General features: G+C 38.8%; 1 pseudogene; it reads right to left on the bottom strand.

The window, feature by feature from the left end:
* Nucleotides 1–807: 807 nt before the first annotated feature.
* Nucleotides 808–24,819, bottom strand: part of LOC116548978 — a 27,124-nt pseudogene continuing 3,112 nt past the window's right edge.

Raw genomic sequence — 24,819 nt, 5'->3', positions numbered from 1 at the left:
TTTTCTAATATAGTCATGTAGTGCTGTAAGTCTTACCATTTAAAACTATTTTTGGGGTATTCTACAAATTTAAGTATGTTGCCTTCTCATTTTCATTCACTTTATTATACTTTCCAATTCAATTTTCCTTTTTTCATTTATCACTATGTTACAAGAGGGTAGAATTAATTACAAGTTTAAACTATAACTTGGCAATCTTGAGTTAGGCAGCGAGTTTTTTGTTGTTGTTTGTTGTTGTTGTTTGAGATGTGCTCTGTCACTGGAGTGCAGTGGTGTGATCTTCACTCACTGCAACCTCTGCCTCCTGGGTTCAAGTGATTCCCCTGCCCCAGCCTCCTGGTTAGCTGGGACTACAGGCACATACCAACAAGCCCAGCTAATTTTTGTATTTTTGGTAGAGATGGGGTTCCACCATGTTGGCCAGGATGGTCTTGATCTCTTGACCTCGTGAGCTGCCCGCCTCCTTGGCCTCCCAAAGTGCTGGGATTATGAACATGAGTCACTACTCCTGGCCAGCACATTTTAATAAAAGCAAACTGCTTATTCAAAAGTGATCATGGAATAACTGAAATGCAGAGTAAGAAGGATGAGAAACATTTCACTGGCCAATAGATTCAGTTTTCTTACTATACAAAACAAACTTTTTGTTTTTAGGAGAGGAACTTCTACTGAAGTTATAGTTTACCTCTCCTAAAAATACAGAATACAGAATAAAAAAGCACAGCTATACAGAAAGATTTTGTCACATTGACTTGTTTTCGTTTAGTCAATCAATTGTTTCTAGCTGTCTCAATTGGGCTAGATACATTACATAACTGGCTGTGCTGGAACCTTCTTTGCCAGCAGCTTTAGGTTGGCCATATACTTGGCAATTGTCTCCTTTTCCTGCTATGCAGAGATACTCTGCACCACGTACTTCTCCACCCAATTTATCACGTGTTCTTGTTTCTTTTAAAGCATCATGTTCTGCACAGATATATGATAGTCCATGTGATTCTTTACTTCCTTGTATGCTCTATGGAGTTGTTCCCAGTAACCTCCAAAGCCATAGCACGTCAAAAAGGTAATGGTGCTTCTGAATGAGTGCCTGCTGTGACTTCTCCAAATCAATTGCATCCTGGATTTGTTTGGTGGAAGCCTGCTTCACCTCTTCCAGTTGGACAATTTTTTGCTCATCGAGTTTTTCAGCAAAATCTCCCATAGAGGCACCATATTTTTAAATTATATAGACCAAAAAACAGTACTATTGATGTGGTAGAGAAGGTCTCTGGGATAATCATATATATTTATTTTGATAAAGCATACAAGATAAGCCCAGTTCTGAGCACATACTGTCCTGTTACAGCAGTTTTACGATAAAGAAACTGGAAGAATTCCACAGGGATCAGCCTCAAATGAACTTTTCCTCCATATTCAGGAAGAGGTGATAGAGCCTCAAATGAACTTTTTCTCCATATTTTGGAAGGCGTGGCTGCCCTGAGTGAAGGGGCTTTGTTGCCTGCAATACCACTGAACCTAAGAAGGGTATATTCTTCAGAGAAGAGGCCACTGTAGTGGTGGCAGAATGTACTACCTGGGACAGTATGGACAGCGAAGACCCAGGCAGTGGTCTTAGCATCCCTGTGACCCTAAGCAGAGCCAATTTGCCTTTTGAATTCTTTAATCTTTGGATTATATAGATGTGTGTTGTTTGGTTTCTAGAAATTTCTGTTACTGATTTTAAAAATTTTATTCCTCTGTATTGACAGAATAGACTTTGTATGACCTAAATTCTTTTCAATTTATTTAGATTGGTTTTATGGCCCAGAATACGGTCTATGTTTTACATGCACATGAATGTTTCCATGCACATGAGAAGAATGCATATTCTGTTGTTGGGTGAAATGTTCTATAACTGTCAATTAGGTCAACGTAGTTGATAGTGTTGTTCAAGTATTCCATGTTTGAGATAATTTTCTTTCTACATGTTCTATCAAATATTGAGAGAGGTGAATTTAAATTTCCAACCATAATTGTGGATTTGTGCATTTCTTTTTACAGAAGATTTGTGGATTTGTGTTAGGTTTGCGTTCCTATGTTTTATTTATTTACATTAATTTTTAATTTTTAAAATAGGTTTTGAGGGAATGGGTGGTGTTTGGTTACATGAATAAGTTCTTTAGTGATGATTTCTGAAATTATGGTGCACCCATCACCCAAGCAGTGTACACTGTACCCAATGTGTAGTCTTTTATCCCTTGCCACTCCCCATCTTTCCCCCGAGTCCCTAAAGTCCAGTGCATCATTCTTATGCTTTTGGGTCCTCATTGCTTAGTTTCCACATATAAGTGAGAACATACGATGTTTGGTTTTCCATTCCTGAGTTACTTCACTTAGTATAACAGTCTCTAATTCCATCCAGGTTGCTGTGAATGCCATTATTTCAGTCCTTTTTGTGGCTGAGTAGTATTCCATTGTGTATCTACATCTATATCTAGATCTATCATATTTTCTTTAAACACTTATTGATTGATGGGCATTTGGGCTGGTTTTATATTTTTTGCAATTGCAAATTGTGCTGCTATAAACACAAGTGTGCAAGTATGTTTTTTGTATAATGCCTTCTTTTCCTCTTGGTAGATATATAGTAATGGGATTACTAAATCAAATGCTAGATCTACTTTTAGCTCTTTGGGGAATCTTCACCCTCTTTTCCACAGTGGTTGTGCTAGTTTTTGTTCCCACCAACAGTGTAAAACTGTTTCCTTTTCACCACATCCATGCCAACATCTATTATTTTTTGATTTTTTGATTATGGCCAGTCTTAAAGAAGTGAGGTGGTATTGCACTGTGGTTTGAATTTGCCTTTCCCTTATAATTCGTGATGTTGAACATTTTTCCACATATTAATACTTATTGGCTGTTTGTATATCTTCTTTTGAGAATTTTCTATTTATGTCCTTAGCCCGCTTTTTGATGGGATTGTCTGTTTTTCTTTCTTTTTTTTTCTTTTTCTGCTTTTGTTGCCAAGGCTAGAGTGCAATGGCATGATCTCGGCTCACCTCAACCTCCACCTCCCAGGTTCAAGCAATTCTCCTGCCTCAGCCTCCTGAGTAGCCAGCTGGAATTACAGGCATGTGCCACCACTCCCGGCTAATTTTGTATTTTTAGTAGAGACGGGGTTTCTCCATGTTGGTCAGACTGGTCTCAAACTCCCGACCTCAGGTGATCCACCTGCCTTGGCCTCCCAAAGTAGTAGAATTACAGGCCTGAGCCACTGCACCCAGCTGTGTTTTTTTTTCTTGCTGATTTGAGTTCTTTGTAGATTCTGGATATTAGTCCTTTGTCAGATGTACAGATTGTGAAGCTCTTTCTCCCACACAGTGGCTTGTCTGTTAACTCTGATGATTACTTCTTTTGCTGTGCAGAAGCTTTTTAGTTTAATTAAGTTCCACCTATATATCTTTGTTTTTGTTGCATTTCCTTTTGGGTTGTTGGTCATGAAGCCTTTGCGTAAGCCAAAGTCTAGGAGGGTTTTTCTGATGTTATCTTCTAGAATCTTTATGGTTTCAGGTCCTAAATTTAAATCTTTGATCCATCCTGAGTTGATTTTTGTATAAGGTGAGAGATGAGGATCCAGTTTCATTCTTCTACATATGGCTAGCCAATTATCCCAGCACTATTTGTTGAATAGAGTGACATTTCTCCACTTCATGTTTTTGTTTGCCTTGTAGAAGTTTAGTTAGCTGTAAATATTTATTTATGTGTTCTCTATTCTGTTCCGCTGGTCTATGTGCCTATTTTTATACCAGTACCTTGCTGTTTTGGTGATTATGGCCTTATAGTATAGTTTGAAGCCATGTAATGTGATGCCTCCAGATTTGTTCTTTTTGCTTAGTCTTGCTTTGGATATGTGGAATCTTTTTTGATTACATATGAATTTTAGGATTTCTTTTTTCTATTTCCGTGAAGAATGATGATGGTATTTCGATGGGAATTGTATTGAATTTGTAGATTGTTTTTCGCAGTATGGTCATTTTCAGAATATTGATTCCACCCATCCAAGAGCATGGGATACATTTCCTTTTGTTTGTGTTGTCTGTGATTTCTTTCAGCAGTGTTTTGTAGTTTTCCTTGTAGAGGTCTTTCGCCTCCTTGGTTAGGTATTTTCTAAGTATTTTATTTTTATTTTTTGCAGCTATTGTGAAAGGGATTGAGTTATTGATTTGATTCTCAGCTTGGCTGCCACTGGTATATAGCAGAGCTACTGATTTGTGTACATTAATTTTGTATCCTGAAGCTTTGCTGAATTCATTTACCAGTTCTAGGAGCTTTTCGGATGAATCTTTAGGGTTTTCTAGGTATATGATCATATTCTAGCAAACAGTGACAGTGTGACTTCCTCTTTACTGATTTGGATGCCCTTTATTTCTTTCTCTTGTCTGATTGCTCTGGCTAGGACTTCCAGTACTATGTTGAATAGAAGTGGTGAAAGTGAGCATCCTTGTCTTGTTCCCTTTCTCAGGAGGAATGCTTTCAACTTTTCCCTCTTCAGTACAATGTTGGCTCTGGGTTTATTGTAGATGACTTTTATTACCTTAAGTTATGTCCCTTCTTTGCCAGTTTTGCTGGTGGTTTTGATCATAAATGGATGCTAGATTTTTGTCAAATGCTTTTTCTGCATCTATTGAGATGATCATGTGATTTTTGTTTTTAATTCTGTTTATGTACTATATCACATTTACTGACTTCTGTATGTTAAACTATCCCTGCATCCCTGGTACAAAACCTACTTGATCATGGTGGATTATCTTTTTGTTATGCTGTTGGATTCAGTTACTTAGTATTTTGTTGAAGATTTTTGTATTTGTGTTCATCAGGCATATTGATCTGTAGTTTTCTTTTTTTTTGTTATGTCCTTTCCTGGTTTTGATATTAGGGTGATACTGGCTTCATAGGATGATGTAGGGAGGATTCCCTTTTTGTCTATCTGTTGGAATAGTGTCAATAGGATTGGTAGCAATTCTTTGAATGTCTAATAGAATTCAGCTATGAGTCTGTCTGGTCCTGTATTTTTGTTGTTGTTGTTGGTAATTTTTTTCATTACCATTTATATCTTGCTGCTTGTTATTAGTCTGTTCAGAAATTCTATATCTTCCTGGTGTAATCTAAGAGGGTTGTATATTTCCAGGAATTTATCCATGTCCTCCATCATGTTTTCTAGTTTATGTGCATAAAGGTGTTCTTGGTAGCCTTGAGTAATCTTTTATATTCCTGTAGTATCAGTTGTAATAGCTCCCATTTCATTTCTAATTGAGCTTATTTTCATCGTCTCCCTTCTTTCCTTGGTTAATCTTGCTAGTGGTCTATCAATTTTATTTATCCTTTCAAAGAACCTGCTTTTTGTTTCATTTATCTTTTGTATTTTGTTTGTTTGTTTGTTTGTTTTAGTTTCATTTAGTTTTGCTCTGATCTTCGTTATTTCTTTTCTTCTGCTGAGTTTGGGTTTGGATTGTTCTTGTTTCTCCAGTTCTGTTAGGTACAATCTTACATTGTCTGTGCTCTTTAGACTTTTTGATATAGACATTTAATGCTATGAACTTTCCCCTTAGCATCACTTTTGCTGTATCCCAGAAGTTTTGATAGGTTGTGTCAGTATTATTTTCAGTTCAAAGAATTTTTAAATTTCCATCTTGATTTTATTATTGACCCAACAATCTTTGAGGAGCAGGTTATTTAATTTCCATGTATTTTCATGGTTTTGAAGGTTGCTTTTGGGGTTGATTTCCATTTTTTTTTCACTGTGATCTGAAAGAGTACTTGATATGATTTTAATTTTCTTAACTTTACCAAGACTTGTTTTGTGGCCTATCATGTGGTCTATCTTGGAGAATGTTCTGTGTGCTGATGAATAGAATGTTATTCTGCAGTTGTTGGGTAGAATGTTCTATAAATATCTATTAAGTCCATTTGTTTTAGGGTACAGTTTGAGTCCATTGTTTCATTGTTGACTTTCTGTCTTGATGACCTGCCTACTGCTGTCAGTGGAGTATTCAAGTCCCTCACTATTACTGTGTTGCTGTCTATCTCATTTCTTAAGTCTAGTAGTAATTGTCTTATAAATTTGGGAGCTCCAGTGTTAGGTGCATATATATTTAGAATTGTAATATTTTCCTGTTGGATTAGTCTTTTTATTATTATATAATATCTCTCCTTGTCTGTTTCAACTGCCGTTGCTTTAAAGTTTGTTTTGTCTGATAAAAGAATAGCTACTCCTACTCACTTTTGGTTTCCATTTGCATGGGAAATATTTTTCCACCTCTCTAAGTTTATGTGAGTCCTTATGTGTTAGGTGAGTTTTCTGAAGATAGCAGAAACTTGGTTGGTGAATTCTTATCTATTCTGCATCTTTTAAGTGAAGCATTTAGTCCATTTACATTCAATGTTAGTATTGAGATGTGAGGTACTATTCTATTCATCATGCTATTTTTGCCTGAATACCTTGGATGTTTTTCATTGTGTTACTGTTACATAGGTCCTGTGAGATTTATGCCTTAAGGAGATTCTATGTTGGTGTATTTTGAGGTTTAATTTCAAGATTTAGAACTCTTTTTAGCAGTTTCTTGTAGTGCTGGCTTGGTAGTGGTGAATTCTCTCAGCATTTGTTTGTCTGGAAAACACTGTATGTTTTATTTGTGAAGCTTGCTTTTGCTGGGTACAAAATTCTTGACTGATAATTATTTTGTTTAAGGAGGCTAAAAAGAGAACCCCAAACCCTTCCAGCTTGTATGATTTTCTGTGGAGGAATTTGCTGTTAATCTGATAGGTTTTCCTTTTTTTATCTCTCTCTCTTTTTTTTTTTTTTTGAGACAGAGTTTTGCTCTGTTGCCCAGGCTGGAGTGCAGTGACATGATCTTGGCTCACTGCAACCTCCACCTTTTGGGTTTAAGTGATTCTACTGCCTCAGCTTCCTGAACAGCTGGGACTACAGGTGTGTGTCATCACACCTGGCTATTTTTTGTATTTTTTTTTTAGTAGAGACAGAGTTTCACTGTGTTAACCAGGATGGTCTCAATCTCCTGATCTCATGATCTGCCTGCCTTGGCCTCCCAAAGTGCTGGGATTACAGGCCTGAATCACAGTACTTGGCCTAGGTTTTCTTTTATAGTTTGCCTGATGCTTCTGCCTCATAGCTCTTAAGATTCTTTCGTCTTGAGTTTAGATAACCTGATGACTATGTGCCTAGGTGATGATGCTTTTGTGATGAATTTCCCAGGTGTTCTTTGAGCTTCTTGTATTTGACTGTCAGGATCTCTAGCAGGGCTAGGAAAGTTTTCCTTGATTACTCCCTCAAATATATTTTCCAAATTTTAGATTTCTTTCCTTTCTTAGGAATGCCAACTACTTTTAGGTTTGGACATTTAACATAGTCCCAAACTTCTTGGAGGCTTTGTTCATTTTAAAAATTCTTTTTTATTTGTCTTTGATGGATTGGGCTAATTTAAAAGCCTTGTCTTCGAGTTCTAAAGTTCTTTCTTCTGCTTGTCTGGTTCTATTGCTGAGACTTTCCAGTGCATTTTGTATTTCTCTAAGTGTGTCCTTGATTTCCAGAAGTTGTATTGTTTTTAATTTATGCTATCCATTTCACTGAAGAATTTTTCTTTCATATCCTGTATCATATTTTTGGTTTCTTTAAGTTGGACTTTACCTTTCTCTGGTATCTCCTTGATTAGCTTAATAAGTGATCTTCTGAGTTCTTTTTCTGGCAATTAAGAGATTTTGTCTTGATTTTTCTTTTTGACTGGTGTTATATTATCCTTTTTACCTTCTATATTAGTCCATTTTCTTTCTTTCTTTCTTTTTTTTTTTTTTTTTGAGACAGAGTCTCATTCTGTTGCTCAGGCTGGACTGCAGTGGCACGATCTTGGCTCACTGCAACCTCCACCTCCCAAGTTCAAGTGATTCTCCTGCCTCAGCCTCTCAAGTAGCTGGGATTATAGGTGGCCACCACCATACCTGGCTAATTCTTTGTATTTTTAGTAGAGACAGGGTTTCACCATGTTGGTCAGGCTGGTCTTGAACTCTTAACCTTGTGATCTGCCCACCTCAGCCTCCCAAAGTGCTGGGATTACAGTTGTGAGCCACCATGCCTGGCCTAATAGTCCATTTTCATGCTGCTGATAGGAACATGCCTAAGACTGGGAAGAAAAAGAGGTTTATTGAACTTTCAATTCTACATGTCGGGGAGGCCTCACAATCATGGTGGAAGGCAAGGAGGAGCAAGTCACATCTTATATGGATGGTGGCAGGCAAAGAGATAGAGAGTTTGTGGAGGGGAACTCCTCTTTATAAAACCATCAGATCTTGTGAGACTTATTCACTATCATAAGAAAAGCATGGGAAAGACCCACACCCATGACTCGATTATCTCCCACTGGGTCCCTCCCATGACACATGGGAATTGTGGACGTTACAATTCAAGATGATATTTGGGTGGGGAAACAGCCAAACCATATCATTCCACCCCTGGTCTCTCCCAAATCTCATGTCCTCACATTTCAAAACTAATGCCTTCTCAACAGTTCCCCAAAACTTAACTCATTTCAGCATGTGCTTAAAGTCTGCAGTTCAAAGTCTCATCTGAGACAAGGAAAGTCCCTTCCACCTATGAACCTGTAAAATCAAAAGCAAGTTAGTTACTTCCTAGATACAATGGGGGTACTGGCACTGGGTAAATACAGCCATTCCAAATGGGAGAAATTGGGCAAAACAGAGGGGCTGCAGGTCCCATGCGAGTCTGAAATCCAGCAAGGCAGTCAAATATTAAAGCTCCAAGATGATCTCCTTTGACTCCATGTCTCACATCCAGGTCATGCTGATGTGAGAGGTGGGTTCCTATGGTCTTGGGCAGCTTCAACCCTGTGGCTTTTCAGGGTATAGCCTCCCTCCCAGCTGCTTTCATGGGCTGGTATTGAGTGTCAGCAGCTTTTCCAGGCACATGGTGTAAGCTGTAGGTGGATCTACCATTCTGGGGTTGGAGGATGGTGGCCCTTTTCTCACAGCTCCACTAGATGGTGCCCCAGTAGGGACTCTGTGTGGGGTCTCTGACCCCACATTTCCCTTCTGCACTGGCCTAGCAGAAGTTCGGCATGAGTGGCCCTTGCCTGCAACAAACTTCTGCCTGGATATCCAGGCATTTTCATATATCCTCTGAAATCTAGGAGAAAATTCCCAAATCTCAATTCTTGACTTCTGTACATCCATAGGCTTAACACCACCACATGGAAGCTGCTAAGGCTTGGGGCTTGCACCCTCTGAAGCCGTGGACTGAGCTGTACCTTGGCTTCTTTTAGTCATGGCTGGAGTGGCTGGGACACAGGGTACCAAGTCCCTAGACTGCACACAGCATGGGGACCCTGAACCCAGCCCATGAAACCATTTTTCCTCCTAGCCTCTGGGCCTGCGTTTGAAGGAGCTGCGTAAAGACCTCTGATATGCCCTGGAGTCATTTTCCCTATTGTCTTGGGGATTAACTTTCAGCTCCTCATTACTTATGCAAATTTCTGCAGCCGGCTTGAATTTCTCTTCAGAAAATAGGATTTTCTTTTCTATCTCATTGTCAGACTGCAAAATTTCCAAACTTTTATGCTCTTCTTCCCTTATAAAACTGAATACCTTTAACAGCACCCAAGTCACATCTTGAATGCTTTGCTGCTTAGAAATTTCTTCTCACAGATACCCTAAGTCACCTCTCTCCAGTTCAAAGTTTTGCAAATATCTAGGGCAGGGGCAAAATGCCACCAGTCTCTTTGCTAAAATTTAATAAGAATCATCTTTGCTCCAGGTCCCAACAAGTCCCTCATTTCCATCTGAGACCACCTCAGCCTGGACTTTATTGTTTATATTGCTATTAGCATCTTGGGCAAAGCCATACAACAAGTCTCTAGGAAGCTCCAAACTTTCCCATATTTTTCTGTTTTCTTCTGAGCTCTCCAAACTGTTCCAACCTCTGCCTGTTACCCAGTTCCAAAGTCACTTCCGCTTTTTCAGGTATCTTTTCAGCAATGTCTCACTCTACTGGAACCAATTTACTGTATTAGTCCATTTTCATGCTGCTGATAAATACATACCTGAGACTGGGAAGAAAAAGAAGTTTAATGAACTACAGTTCTGCATGGTTGGGAAGGCCTCACAATCATGGTGGAAGGCAAAGAGGAGCAAGTCATGTCTTACATAGATGGCGGCAGGGAAAGAGAGAAGAGCTTGTGGAGGGGAAATTTTCTTTCTAAAACCATCAAATTTCATGAGACTTATTCACTATTGTAAAAAAAGTATGAGAAAGACTCACCCTGATGATTCAGTTACCTCTCACTGGGTCCTTCCCATGACATGTGGAAATTATGGGAGTTACAGTTCAAGATGAGATTTCAGTGGGGACACAGCCAAACCATACAATCTTCCTCATATTTATAATCTATTTGTGTCTTTATATTTAACAGACATTTCTTGTAGGTAGCATATAAGTAGATATTATTTTGAATAATCTGACAATCTCTATCTTTAAAATGGGGCAATTATGCCATTTACATTTAATATAACTATTAATATTATTGGGTTTGAGTTATTTGTTTCCTATTTTGGCATTGATCCCATGTTTTCTTTTTCTCTGTTTTACCTTCTTTTGTATTTAGCATTTTTCATGATTCTATTTTATTCCCTTTGTTGCTTTATTAGTTATAAATGTTTTGTTATTTAACTAGTTGCCTAATGATTTATAGAATACAAGTTAATTTATTTCAGTGTACCTTGAAGTAATTTTATGCCATTTAATAAATAGTATAAAGACCTTAAAATAGTATGTTTCCATTTCTCTTGTGACCTTTGTGCTGTTGTTGTCATATATTTTATTTTACATGTGTTTTTACATCATTGTACATTGTTATTATTTTTGTTTATTAAATTATCTTTTAAATAAATTTAAATAATAAATAAATATCATGGATATTTATCCATGTAGTTGCCATTTTTGGTGTTCTTTATTTTTTTGTATAGATCCACATTTCCATGTCGTATCATTCTTTTTTTCTGCCTAAAGGACTTCCTATAACTTATTTTTGTATTGTGAGTTGGCTGGTGATGAATTATTTCAGTATTTGTATGTCTAAAAAACTATTATTTCTATATTTCTTTTGCTAGGTATAGAATTCTAGATTAAAAGTCCCCCCTCCGTGCAATATTTTAAATATGTTGCTTTAGTGTTATTATATTGCTTTTGATGAGAATCTCTCAGCCTTACATTTGTTCCTCTACACATAACATGCTTTTTTTCTCTAGTTGCTTTTAAGATTTTCCCCTTATCCCTGCCCTTTGTCTTTTCCTTATTTCTATCTTTGGTTTGTTTTTGTTTTTTTCGAAAAACTAATGCAATTATTATGTACCATGGTGTAATTTTCTTCATGTGTCTCTGCTTGGGGTTTGTTGAGCTCCTTGAATCTGTGTGTTTATTGTTCTTATCAAGTTTGAAACATTTTGTTTTAATTTCTTCAATTTTCCTTTTCACTCTCTGACTTGAGGACTTCAGTTATATATAAGCTAGGTTACCTGAAACTGCTGCACAGCTCACTGATGCTCTTTTTGTTTTTCAAAATTTTTTCTCTCTGTGTCTTCTTCTTCTTTTTTTTTTTTAAAGATGAAATTTTGCTCTTGTTGACCAGGCTGGAGTGCAATGGCACAATCTTGACTTATTGCAACGTCTGCCTCTTGGATTCAAGGGAATCTCCTGCCTCAGCCTCTGGAGTATCTGGGATTACAGGCATGGGCCACCATGCCCGGCTAATTTTGTATTTTTAGTAGAAATGGCATTTCACCATGTTGGTTAGGTTGGTCTCGAACTCCTGACCTCAGGTGATCCACCTGCCTTGGCCTCCCAAAGTGCTGGAATTACAGGTGTGAGCCACCGGCCCAGCCTCTGTGCCTTCTTTTACAGTGCCTATTGCTATTTCTACAAGTTTGCCAATCTTTTCTTTTTGAAATATATAATTCGTCGTTAATCTCATCTATTGTACTTTTATCGAAGACATTATAATGCATAATATTCTCTCAAAGTTTGATTATGCCTCCACATAATTTTTAAAAATATATAAATAAATGCAGTTATAATGACTGTTTTAATGTTCTCTTTTGTTAATTCCAACTTCTCTATCAGTTCTGGGCCTGTTTCAATTAGTTCTTTCCCTCGTTTTGTTTCCTATTTTCCTTTATTTTATGCCTGTTAATCTTTGGTAATATTTGTTAGTCTTTGACATCATGAATTTCACTCATTGGGTGCTAGACATTTTTGTGTTCCTAAAAATATTCTTGAGCTTTCTTTTGGGATACAGCTAAGTAGCTTAAAAAGATAGCATTTTTCTAGACTTTCTTTTAAGGTGTTATTCATAACTAGCACAGTGTTTTCTCTCGGTCTAATTATTCCCTGCTACTGAGTCAAGACCCTCTGACTTTACCCATGCCCAGTGAATCATAAGGTTTGTAGCCTGACTTGTGGGAACAGGCACTATTCCCAGCCCAGTGTGCGCTCCAGAGTCTGTTTTCTCTAATCCTTTTAGGTGGTTCTTTTTCCGACATCAACTAGTCTCATCACATGTGTACTCTGATCAGAACTCTGCTGAGTATTTGAAGGAGATCCCCTGGAGATCTCCAGGGTGTTTTCTCTATACATTGCTTTCCTCTTGTTCTGTGAACTGTGGTTGCCTTGGTCTCACTGGATTCTCATTTCTGTTATCCCAACTCAGGAAATTCATACTTTCCAGCTGGCTTTTCCTCCCTTCATCACAACCTAGTATCTCTCTGAAGACAGTAACCCAGAGTAATCACAGAATCTACCTGTCTTCCATCTTGCAGGAATTATGTCTTTCTTGCCTGATGTCTCATGTCTTGAAAATTGTTGTTTCATATATTTTGTTTAGGTTTTTGTGTGTTTGTTTGATTTTAGATAGGGATGATAATTCTGTTCCTTATCATTTCATCTTAGTCAGGACAGAAGTTTAGCAGCTTTTTTTTTTTTTTTTTTTGAGACAGAGTCTTGCTCTGTCGCCAGGTGCCAGGCTGGAGTGCAGTGGCATGATCTTGGCTCACTGCAACCTCCGCCTGCTGGGTTCAAGCAATTCTCCTGCCTCAGCCTCCCTCATAGCTGGGATTACCAGCACTCACCACCACACCCAGCTAATTTTTGTAATTTTTAGTAGAGGCAGGGTTTCACCATGTTGGCCAGGTTGGTCTTGATCTCTTGACCTTGTGATCCACCCACCTCAGCCTCCCAAAGTGCTGGGATTATAGGCGTGAACCACTGTGCCCGGCCAACAGCATTTTTTCTTATTCATTGCTTCTCTGCTCTGGAAATTTTCTAGTTTGTCTTTCAAATGTGTTTCTTACACCTCTCATAATTCTGGGTAAATTCTAAGAAATGCAGAGGAAAGCAGAACATTCTTCATTATAATCTATACTTCATCCTCCCATGTGTACAGCATAAGAACACATTATAAAATTCAGTCTCATTATATTGTATCCTGCCAATGTACGTGTAAACAAGCAGAACATCCGAATATTCCTAACTTGTATAACTACAAGGTGTTTTCCCTATCTTGTATTTGTACAACTGTTTATATTTTTTTCTTTCTAGTTACAAGATTAAAAAAAAATTTTTTTTTTGAGATGGAGTTTCGCTTTGTCACCTAGGCTGCAGTGCAGTAGCATGATCTCGGCTCACTGCAGCTTCTGCCTCCTGGGTTCAAGAGATTCTTCTGCCTCAGCCTCCTGAGTAGTTGGGATTACAGGCACATGCCATCATGCCACCACCTCTAATTTTTGTATTCTTAGTAGAGATGGGGTTTTGCCATGTTGGTCAGGCTGGTCTTGAACTCCTGACCTCATGATTAGCCCACCTTAGCCTCCCAAAGTGCTGGGATTATAGGCGTGACACAAGATTTTTATTTATTTATTTATTTTTTGAGATGGAGTCTCACTCTGTTGCCCAGGCTGGAATGCAGTGGCATGATCTTGCAATCTCTGCCTCCCGGGTTCAAGCCATTCTCCTACCTCAGCCTCCGGAGCAGCTGGGTTTACAGGCACCTGCCACCACACCCAGCTAATTTTTGTATTTTTAATAGAGATGGGGTTTCACCATGTTGGCCAGGCTGGTCTCAAACTCCTGACTTCAAGTGATCCACCCACCTTGGCCTCCCAAAGTACTGGGATTACAGGTGTGAGCCACCGCACCTGGCTATATTTTAAATTTTTTAAAAATGAATTTCATTTGGTTAGATTTGAACTAGAACTTGCTAATTCACCATAGAAGAACAGATTTTAGGAAGTACCTAGAATCAAAGGCTAGAGGAAGGTGTACAGAGAAAATCAGATTGTTAGGAACAGGGCTCAGAAAAGATTAATCAAGTTGATGATCTAGAGGGAACATATGGTGGTTGTAATCAGGAAGCAAAAAAAAAGTGAGATAAAAGCCTCCAAATGGCATGTGCTAGTCTGCAGAATCTGGAACAAGGACCCAGAAACTCCCTGATCTAATATTGAAGTCATGAAAAAGAATTTCTAGAAAGAGTTGTTGATGTTTTGAACCTGTGACATGATGATTGCATACCTGTGAAGGATGCAGTTAGGATTTTCTACATTTTATCTGTGATAATTATTTCAGTGTTACTCAACTGAACTAACAAATATGTGTATATTTGAAGCTACTGTTTGTGATGGTTGGCAGCATGTGTTACGGCGGTGGAGACAGGGTGAAAAAAGGGTAAGACCCAGGTATATCATCCTAATGCAAGTAGTGCCATTCTTTACATTAGTCTGGATAATGTCTGTGCAAAGTTGACCATGAACAAGCAGAATAAAGTAGGGACTTATCTAAATGTTAGATCAGGGTCTTTATTGAGGTTGCTTGGTCATTTGGAGGCAAGAATTTTACCTCTCTGGGAGATGGCGATCAGTTTTTATTACAGCTGTATCTGAGAAAGCCTGATTTAGGGAGCACAGATGGATGTGGTGCTCTTGATCATAGCAAAGGCTGGAAGTAACTCTACTACTCTAAGAAAAGTAAATGTTCTTCTGTTTCCCTTGAGGTATGTCCCATTCTTCTTTATTTTTGCTTGTTAAAAACCACTATGTATAATTCTTGTTTCTTTGTTTCCTTGCCCAATATTTTGAATGCTTTATGTCTTTTTTTCTTTGTCTTTTCTTTATTTTAATGTTTCCCTGAGTATTCATTTCCTTCTAATCATGTTTTGCTTGCTGCCTTTGCAGACAGTACCATTGTGGGAACAAAGAGGGTTTCGTACAGGGAGAAGAAGAGGGAATAACAGGCCATGAACTAACCTGCTTTCCCTCCAGCAACCAATGTGCACTGCATGGAATGGGGAGAGATGCCTGTTGTGGTCAGTTAGGCCTAGTCATGATGGGGCCATTGGAAAGAATGGTAAACAGGAGCTGGCAGAAAAAAAGCTGTGTCTGATGCAGTGTAGGCTCCCTCCTTGCTCATATAGCAGAAATATGAGAGCACAAGTGATAACCCGGTGGCCTTATGTTTTGAGTCATGGTCTCCTCCACCTTTGGGAGTATTCCTTTCCACATGTCCACAGCAACCTCCTCCCACCCTTCTCTATGGGCTGACAGAGACTCAGTTTGCAAACACATGATATTCTCATCCAAATACAGAACTGAACAGATTTTTGATTCAATTCAACAGACACCTTTTGAACAATGACTGCACACCAAGAACTGTAAGGAATGCTTGAGTTTAAAGTTGCACAAGACATGATATTTGATTTTTAGGAGCCATAATCTAGAGAAATGCATAAAAAAACCATACCGGAGGTGGCAAAAAAAGAGTATGGTCAGAAGAGGAGCACCAAATAAGGGGGGAGCTCAGAGGAGTGAAAAATGGTTTCGTGCTATGAGGTTAAGAGGCGCTTCATGAAGCCTGGAATTTCATTTTGGTTCTCAACAGTGAGAAAGATTGAGGTAGGAAATGTTATGTAAAAGCATAGAGATGGCCAGGTGGGGTGGCTCACACCTGTAATCCCACCACTTTGGGAGGCCAAGGAGGGCGGATCACCTGAGTTCGGGAGTTTGAGACCAGCCTGACCAACATGGAGAAACCCTGTCTCTACTAAAAATACAAAATTAGCTGGGTGTGGTGGTGCATGCCTGTAATGTCAGCTACTCGGGAGGCTGAGGCAGGAGAATCGCCAGAACCTATGAGGCAGAGGTTGCAGTGAGCCGAGATCTCACTATTGCACTCCAGCCTGGGCAACAAGAGGGAAACTCCGTCTTAAAAAAAAAGCATAGAGATAAGATAATACAGAGGACACTTGTAAAGAAAGTGATGGAAGAACAATGGTATTGAATGGACATTTCAGATGAGAATATGTGACACGCTGGGATCCACACTAAGCAGGTTGGATTTTATTCTGTACGCAAAAGGCAATCATTGATGGACTTCAGTAGGGGTGATAATGTGAATTATTATGCATGTAAATAATTGCATGGGCAGCTGTATAATGACGGAGTAGGAAGTCAGCAGGCTGGGAGACCAATCAGAAAAGAGGTGAAAAAAGGAAGACCCAAATCTTAGGGTTAAGCGTAGGGGTTACGAGTGAAGCCATAGAAGCTAGATGACCTCATGCATTAATAGAATCCTTGGCTGGGCAAGGTGGCTCATGCCTGTAATCCCAGTACTTTGGGAGGCCAAGGTGGGTGGATCACGAGGTCAGGAGTTCAAGACCAGCCTGGCCAAAATGGTGAAATCCCGTCTCTACTAAAAATACAAAAAATTAGCTGGGCATGGTAGCGCGTGCATGTAATCCCAGCTACTCAGGAGGCTGAGGCAGAGAATTGCTTGAACCAGGGAGGCGGAGGTTGCAGTGAGCCAAGATCATGCCACTACATTCCAGCCTGGGTAACAGAGCAAGACTCCATTACAAAAAAAAAAAAAAAAAAAAAAAGAAAAAAGAAAAGAAAAAAAGAATCCTTGGATGAGCCATGACCTTGGGAGTAGTTACTTAATTTTTCCATGGTTCAGCTTCCTCTTCTGTAAATCAAGGATCAGAATGGGAGTTACTTCACAGAATTGTAAGGATTAAATTAGTTAACAGGTATAAGGGAATTAGATCTACACCCAACAGATAGTAATCACTCAATGGTACATATTATTAGTAAAGCAGTGATAACAAGAGACAATAAGGAGTCAGTTTGAAAGTTATTCTATATAATTGTGTCATTTATTATGGAGTTATTTTCAGCTATTTGCCTATTAAACATAATTCTGTCATTTAGTAAGCAAGGCAAGAAATCAACTTGTTACCACAGTACATGTTACATTTTGTTTATTTCTTGTGATTTCTGCTGGAACCTGTCTCAGACTTTGAGATGATATATTAGGTTTCCCCAACATATATTAGTTTGGAAAAGGAGCTTGAAAATATAAGAGGGCTATTTGAGCTACGTGGTCAGACTTAGTTGTAACTGAGTTTTATCTATAATATCTATCATCTGTCTATCTATAGCTACTATCTCTATATCTCTATATCAATCTATCCATCATGCATTTATGCATCTGTCTAATAAATATGTATACTTCTTGTTTGTTTGTTTCTACTTTCTTGCATAGCACCTACCTTGTGGGAATTTAAATATTCTTTGCAGATACAGTCATGAAACCCTCCTAACCCTTGAGAGGCAGGAAAAGCCATATTAACTGAGATTTAGAACCATAGTTCCACCAATCCCTGCCTGGGTTTTCTTTCCTCCCTCTGCTCTACCCCTACTACTTAAACCATCACTGCAGAACAGAGGGAGCTCCCCTCCAAGAGCTGTCACCCAGAAGCAGCCAGGGGACTGGGAGGGCCTCATCCAGTTGCCCTGTGTACTCCTTGATAAATTATCTCCCTGGAGACCTTGGGAGAAAGGTATGAGGCAGAATAAGGCTGAACAAGAGAAAACAGAGAGACAGCTCTCATTATTAGGGTCAAGGCAAAGAGAAAAACAAGGGGTGGTGAGTGATTCTCCTTTACTGTTTCCTGTGCAGTCTGAGTTTGATGTGGACATATCTATGGTCTAGACCGCAGTGAAAATGTGAAGGTCATGATAACAGACATCAGTAGTCCACAGCTAACTGCAGAATATTTATCTTGATCTACTTTGGGCTTTAGTAATAATCTAAGACCTAGGAAAGAAGCCATACATAAGTGTCAAAGTGGTGGCAAAGACCACCTGTGAATAGCCAAAGCACAGTTAAGGGAAGAGCAGAATGTGGGTGTTCTTGTGGCTCATAGCTTACTACCTCTTTCTTGGTGCACCCTTGACCTTCCTGCTTCAGCGCCCTCTCTTTACCAACAGACACTAGGCTGGCTGAAGAAGCAGAGGCCTGCCTTAGTTCTCACCCTCCATAGACTTTTGACTCTGGTAAGTCAACAGCAGAGGCAAAAGCAATGATGGAGTTTAAGACATGCCATTGTCTCAGCCCTGGTGAGGAGAAGTTATCCAGCATCAAAAAGAGATGAACGCACATGCTGTCTTTTAAAAACAAGTATTAATGGTTATTTCCTGGCATGAAAATGTGTTCATGAAATGCTGTTAAAAGCATACAGTAAACATTATGTACAGTATGAGCTTTCCTTGTGAGCTAAACCAAATTAACCGTAAACATCACACATGTGCTTACAGGGAGGCTTCCCAAAGTCTAACCAGGGCCACCTCTGATGGGAAGAGAATGTGAGTTTTGCTTCGTGTGTGTGTGTGTGTGTGTGTGTGTGTGTGTGTGTGTGTGTGTACATTTATTTTTTTCTATCAGTGAAAATCATTTTTAATTTTCATAATAAGAAATGTATCAACCCATGACAGCAGCTAAGTGGTGCAGCTTCCACGGAGATCTCTGGGAAATAATGCAGTCCCTTTCTCTTTCTATTGTAGTCTCTTATTTTTTTTTGCAGAGAAAGCATGGAGTAGCATCCTCCTACTTCCCTAACAAGGATCCTGGAGTGTGGGTGAGGGAACAGTGCATAAAAGAAGAGGTTGAGGAGGCTTCTTCCCCACATTTCCATGTGTCAATCAGCTTCCTGCAGAAACCACTCCTCCCCCAGCTTCCTGCCAACATCCCTTTGGCAAGAAGAGAAAGATGGGCTGAACTCCCAACACTTGGCAAAACATCCCCTTTCCTGAAAGCGTTGGGTGGAGGTGGGGGTGCTGGGAGAATCTGTCCTCACTGTGTATCCTGTTCTATCCTATGCACTTTCAATCAATAGTGCCACCGTGTTGGGTCAGGTTCCAAGCTCTCCCTCTCCCTGGCTGTCTATGTCCAGCGACCTGCGTACTGGCTCTGATAACCTTCTCTTCATAAAGCTAACTTTAAAACTGACAACAAAAGTAGCAGTTAACAGTTACACAAGAGATGATGAAGAAACCTCAGGATGGTGACTGTGTTTGTTCATCAACTGACATTTGGGCGCCTTCTGAAGAAGGAAAGAAACAGCAGGCCACAGTGTAATTTGAACGAGAGAAACAAGGTGCTGGTCAAAGCAAGAAAATCCTAACTGGGGTGGAATGAAGTGTGGGAAACTCTCTCTAGAATTTCACTGATTAACCATTGATAAAATAACAGAAGTCTATTTTTCCCCTCTCAGGGCCCCCTTTATTCACATGCTGAATGTGAAAAGTAAGACATCCAACTTACCTAAGCTTTACACTGTGCTAATTGTGTGTGAGAGGCTGTCATTTGAGAGTATAGCCTCAAATCTCTTTTCTGAAGGACTTGGTGCAGAGCACATGCCCTGTCACCTTCTCTCTCCTTTGAGGAGGTGCTGATGAGCACAACAGTTGATTCTTTCATTCTTACTGTTTGTTTTTCAGGAGGTATGTGGTATTTGGTTTTTGGTCTCATCTTCCTCAGCCCCTGTACCAGCAGGGTTCCTCCCCTCCCATTCTCTTCAGGAGGCATATTTCCATGTCAAAGACCTCTCTGGAGAGAAAGCCTCTTTTTCTTCCACCCTCTGCCTTGTTTGTGCCCCAATCACCTTAACTCCATCCTTCCCAGCCCTGTTCCACAATAACCATGGCAAGGACCTGATTTAGAAATCGAAACCCCAGAATAAGCCAGCTCTATGCTCTGAGGGATAAGAGCAGTTAAATTTTCCTCGAAATTGGGAGGCCAAGGCAGGCGGATCACGAGGTCAAGAGATCAAGACCATCCTGGCCAACATGGTGAAACCCCATCTCTACTAAAAATACAAAAATTAGCTGGGTGCGGTGGCACACGCCTGTAGTCCCAGCTACTCGGGAGGCTGAGGCAGGAGAATTGCTTGAACCCGGGAGGCAGAGGTTGCAGTGAGCTGGGATCCCACCACCCACAGCACTCCAGCCTGGCGCCTGGTGACGGAGCAAAACTCTGTCTCAAAAAAAAAAAAAAGTTGCGCTTGAAAATCTCAACTTGTTGTAAGGAGTGACTGCTATCTCTTGCTGTAAACATAGAAATAAGAATTATTCTTTGGTGAAACTGTAGATTTTCTTTAGGAAAAATGGAAATTCTGAGACCGCTACACACAGCTAGGTACATTCATGACAGGCTAATAGAAGAATTTCTATGGGGGCAGTAAGCATAGTTGAACTTGTCTTCTATCTATAGACAGTCTCCTGATATACTCATCCAACGAATGAATGGGTAATTCAAGTGGACATGAAGAAGGCTCTTTTATTACATGTTCCTGTTCTTCTAGGGTTGGAGAACCTTGGACCTTATTCCTACTCTTGCACTTTGGGAAGCTCTTAGGAACTCAAATCCATTTATTCCCTGTAAATTGTGCCAAGATTAGAAAGCAGTTATGAAAGGGCTTCATTTGGGATTGGGTTTTGGTGGTTTTGCCAAATGCTGTTTGGACCCCAGTAAGGCATTTTCCTCAAGCCATCAAAAGCCCAAGAAACCTTCTGCGCTAACCACCCATTCTAACGAACTCAAGCTTATTAGCTCTTATCTGGTACCAGAATGCAACCCCATTGGTCTTTGGATGACAGCCCTCGGGGCTCCCCACAGTAAAAGGTAGTCTTAGAACCAGAGGAAAATCAAAGTCTCCTGGTTCCTATTTATTTCTCATGTCCCAGGGCTTGCCCCCCTCCTCCTACACTAGACTTGCTTGAGTCATACGAAACACTGGAAGTTCTTGGACAAAAAGCCTACTTTCTTCTTTCCCTAGATAGTTCACAAAATATTCCTTTAGTTTGCAATGCTCTTCTCCTCTTTGATCTTGGCTGACTTCCACTTGGCTGACTCTTACATCCAATTAACTCTGAAGTCTTCGAAAACTCTGTTAGATGTTCTTCCTATATAATGTCACAACTGGCAGAATGAACAAATAAAACAATCACAGGGAAGAAATAAAAGCTTCACAAAACCTTCCAATTCCTTGCCCCTTACCTCTTTTTTATGTGGTACTTGGGAGCACTAATGACCTCTTCTCTTTTATTCTTGAAAATGTTGCCTATGTCTCTCTTTGAAACCAGAAAAAGAATACATTTCTAAAAGTAATGAGTCTATGCTAGCAGGACTCATTTAAATATCTTTTATATATGCCAATTGAGGAAACATAGAAAGTATGTTCACTGGAGAGGTCAACCTGGAATATTTATTTCCAAAGTTACCTAAAGATTATACAGAAATAGACATAAATATGGTTTTTCAGATAGCTTACCATCAAGTACTCAGATAAGGCACTAATATTAATTTTCTATTGTAACAAATTACCACAACAACTTTAGTGGTTTAAAACAACACAGATGTATTAGCTCATAGTTCTGTAATTCAGAGGTTTGGGCATGGTGCAACTTTGTTCTCTGCTCAGGGTCTCACATTCAAGTATTGGTTGAGCTGAGTTCTTTTTTCTTTCTTTATAATTTTAATTTTTGGTGGTGCATAGGAGTTGTATATATTTATGGGTTACATATTTTGATACAGGCATGCAATGTGTAATAACCAAATTAGGGTAAATGGTATATCCATCCCCTCAAGCATTTATCCTTTGTGTTACAAAAATCCAATTATACTCTTTCTGTTATTAAAAAATGTACAATTAAATTATTTTTGACTATAGTCACCCTGTTGTGCTAGAAAATACTAGGTCTTATTCATTCTATATAACAATACTTTTATACCCATGAACTCTCCCCAGTTCCTCCCCACCCTTCCCAGACTCTAGTAACCATCTGCCTTTCTATCTCCCTGGGTTAAATCATTTAAATTTTTAGCTCACACAAATAAGTGAGAACATGTGAAGTTTGTCTTTCTGTGTCTGGCTTATTTCATTTCACATAGTGACCTCCGGTTCCATCTGTGTTGTTGCAAATAACAGGATCTCATTCTTTTTTACGGCTGGAGTAGTTGTCCATTGTGAATATGTACCACATTTTATTCATCCATTCATCTGTTGATGGACACTTAGGTTGTTTCCAAATCTTGACTAATGTGAACAGTGCTGCAAAAACATGGGAGTGCATATGTCTCTTTGATACACTGATTTCTTTTCTTTTGGGTATACACTAAGGAGTGGGATTGCTGGATTATACAATAGCTCTATTAGTTTTTTGAGGAACCTCTGAGTTGTTCTCCATTGTGGTTGTACTATTTAACACTCCCATGAACAGTACCAGGCTTCCCTTTTCTCCACAACCTAGCTAGCATTCATATTGCCTGTGTTTTTGATAAAAACCATTTGAACTGGGGTGAGATGATATCTCCTTGTAGTTTGGTTTGTGTTCCTCTGATGATCAATGATGTCAAGCACCTTCTCATATACTTGTTTACCATTTGTATATGTTCTTTGGAGCAACTACTATTCAGATCTTTTGTCCATTTTTAACTGGGTCACTAGATTTCTTTTCCTACAGAGTTGTTTGAGCTCCTTATATATTCTGGTTATTAATTCCTTGCCAGGTGGGTAATTTGTACATATTTTCTCCCATTCTGGGGGTTGTCTCTTCACTTTCTTGATTGTATACTTTGATGTGCAGAAACTTTTTAACTTGATGTGATCCCATTTGTCCATTTTTGCTTTGCTTGCTTGTGTTAATGGAGTATTACTCAAGAAATCTTTGCCCAATCTAATGTCTTAGAGGTTTTCCCTGATGTTTTCTTGTAGTATTTTCATAGTTTTAGGTCTTAGATTTAAGTCTAATCCACTCTGATTTGATTTTTGTATATGGAGAGAGGTAGGGAACTAGTTTCATTCTTTTGCATATAGATATCTAATTTCCCCAGCACCATTTATTGCAGACTGTCCTTTCCCCAATGTGTGCTCTCAGCACCTTTGTCAAAAATGAGTTCACTGCAGATGTGTGGATATATCTCTGAGTTCTCTATTCTGTTCCACTCATCTGTGTGTCTGTTTTTATGTCAGTACTGTACTGTTTTGGTTACTATAGCTGTGTAGTATAATTTGAAGTCAAGTAATAGGATTTCTCCAGTTTTGTTCTTTTTGCTTAGGATAGCTTTGGCCATTCTTGATCTTTTGTGGTTCTATATAAATATTAGATTTTTTTTCTATTTATGTGAAAAATGTCATTGGTATTTTGATAGCAATTACATTAAATTTATAAACTACTTTGTGTAATGTGGATATTTTAACAATATTGATTCTTCCAATCTGTACATATAGAATATCTTTACATTTTTTGTGTGTGTCTCCTTTGTTTTTTGCATCAGTATTTTATCACTTTCATTGGAGAGATCTTTCACTTCTTTGGGATTTTATTTTATTTGTGCCTATTGTAAATGGGATTCCTTTCTTGATTTCTTTTTAAGTTTGTTTGCTCTTGGAATATAGAAATGCTACTGATTTTCGTATGTTCATTTTGTATCCTGCAATTTTACTGAATTTGTTTATCAGTTCTAATAGTTTTTTTGGTAGAATCTTTAGGTTTTCCCAAGCATAAGATATCAGCTGCAAACAAAGAAAATTTGAATTTTTCCTTTCCAGTTTGGATGCCCTTTCTTGGTTTCTTGTGTCTGATTGCTCTAGTTAGGATTTCCAGTACTATATTGAATAACAGTGGTGAAAGTGGGCATTCTTGTCATGTTCCAGATCTTAGAGGAAAGACTTTCAGATTTTCCCAATTTAGTGTGATGCTAGCTATGGGTTTGTCATAAATGGCTTTTTATTATATTGAGGTATATGCCTTCTATACCAAGTTTTTTGGGGAATTTTTATCATGAGGGATGTTAAATATTGTCAATTATTTTTCAGTATCAATTGAAATGATCGTATGTTTTTTGCCCTTAATTCTGTTGATATAATGTATCACACTGATTGATTTGCATATGTGTAATCATCTTTGCATCCCAGGGATATATCCCACTTGGTCATAATGAACGATCACTTAAAATGTTGTAGAATTCAGTTTTCTAGTATTTTGTTGTGGATTTTTGCATTACTGTTCATCAGGGATATTGACTTGTAGTTTTCTTTTTTTGATGTGTCTTTGGTTTTGTTATCAGGGTAAAACTAGCTTCATAGATTAAGTTTGGAAGTATTCCCTTGTCCTCTATTTTTCATAATATTTTGAGTTGCCATTGGCATTAGTTCTTTAAATGTTTGATAGAATAGAGCAATGAAGTCATTGTGTCTTGGCTTTTCCTTGCTTGGGGACCTTTTTTTTAATGGCTTCAATCTTATTATTTGTGATCGGTCTGTTCAGGTTTTGGATTGATTGATTCTTTCTTTTCTTTCCTTCCTTCCTTCCTTCCTTCCTTCCTTCCTTCCTTCCTTCCTTCCTTCCTTCCTTCCTTCCTTCCTT

This window comes from Sapajus apella, unplaced genomic scaffold (genome assembly GCF_009761245.1).
Source record: "Sapajus apella isolate SASKATOON/1434 unplaced genomic scaffold, GSC_monkey_1.0 scaffold6, whole genome shotgun sequence".
NCBI classification, from domain to species: domain Eukaryota; kingdom Metazoa; phylum Chordata; class Mammalia; order Primates; family Cebidae; genus Sapajus; species Sapajus apella.
Note: the sequence above shows the minus strand (reverse complement) of the source record. Positions and strands in the feature narration are given on the sequence as shown.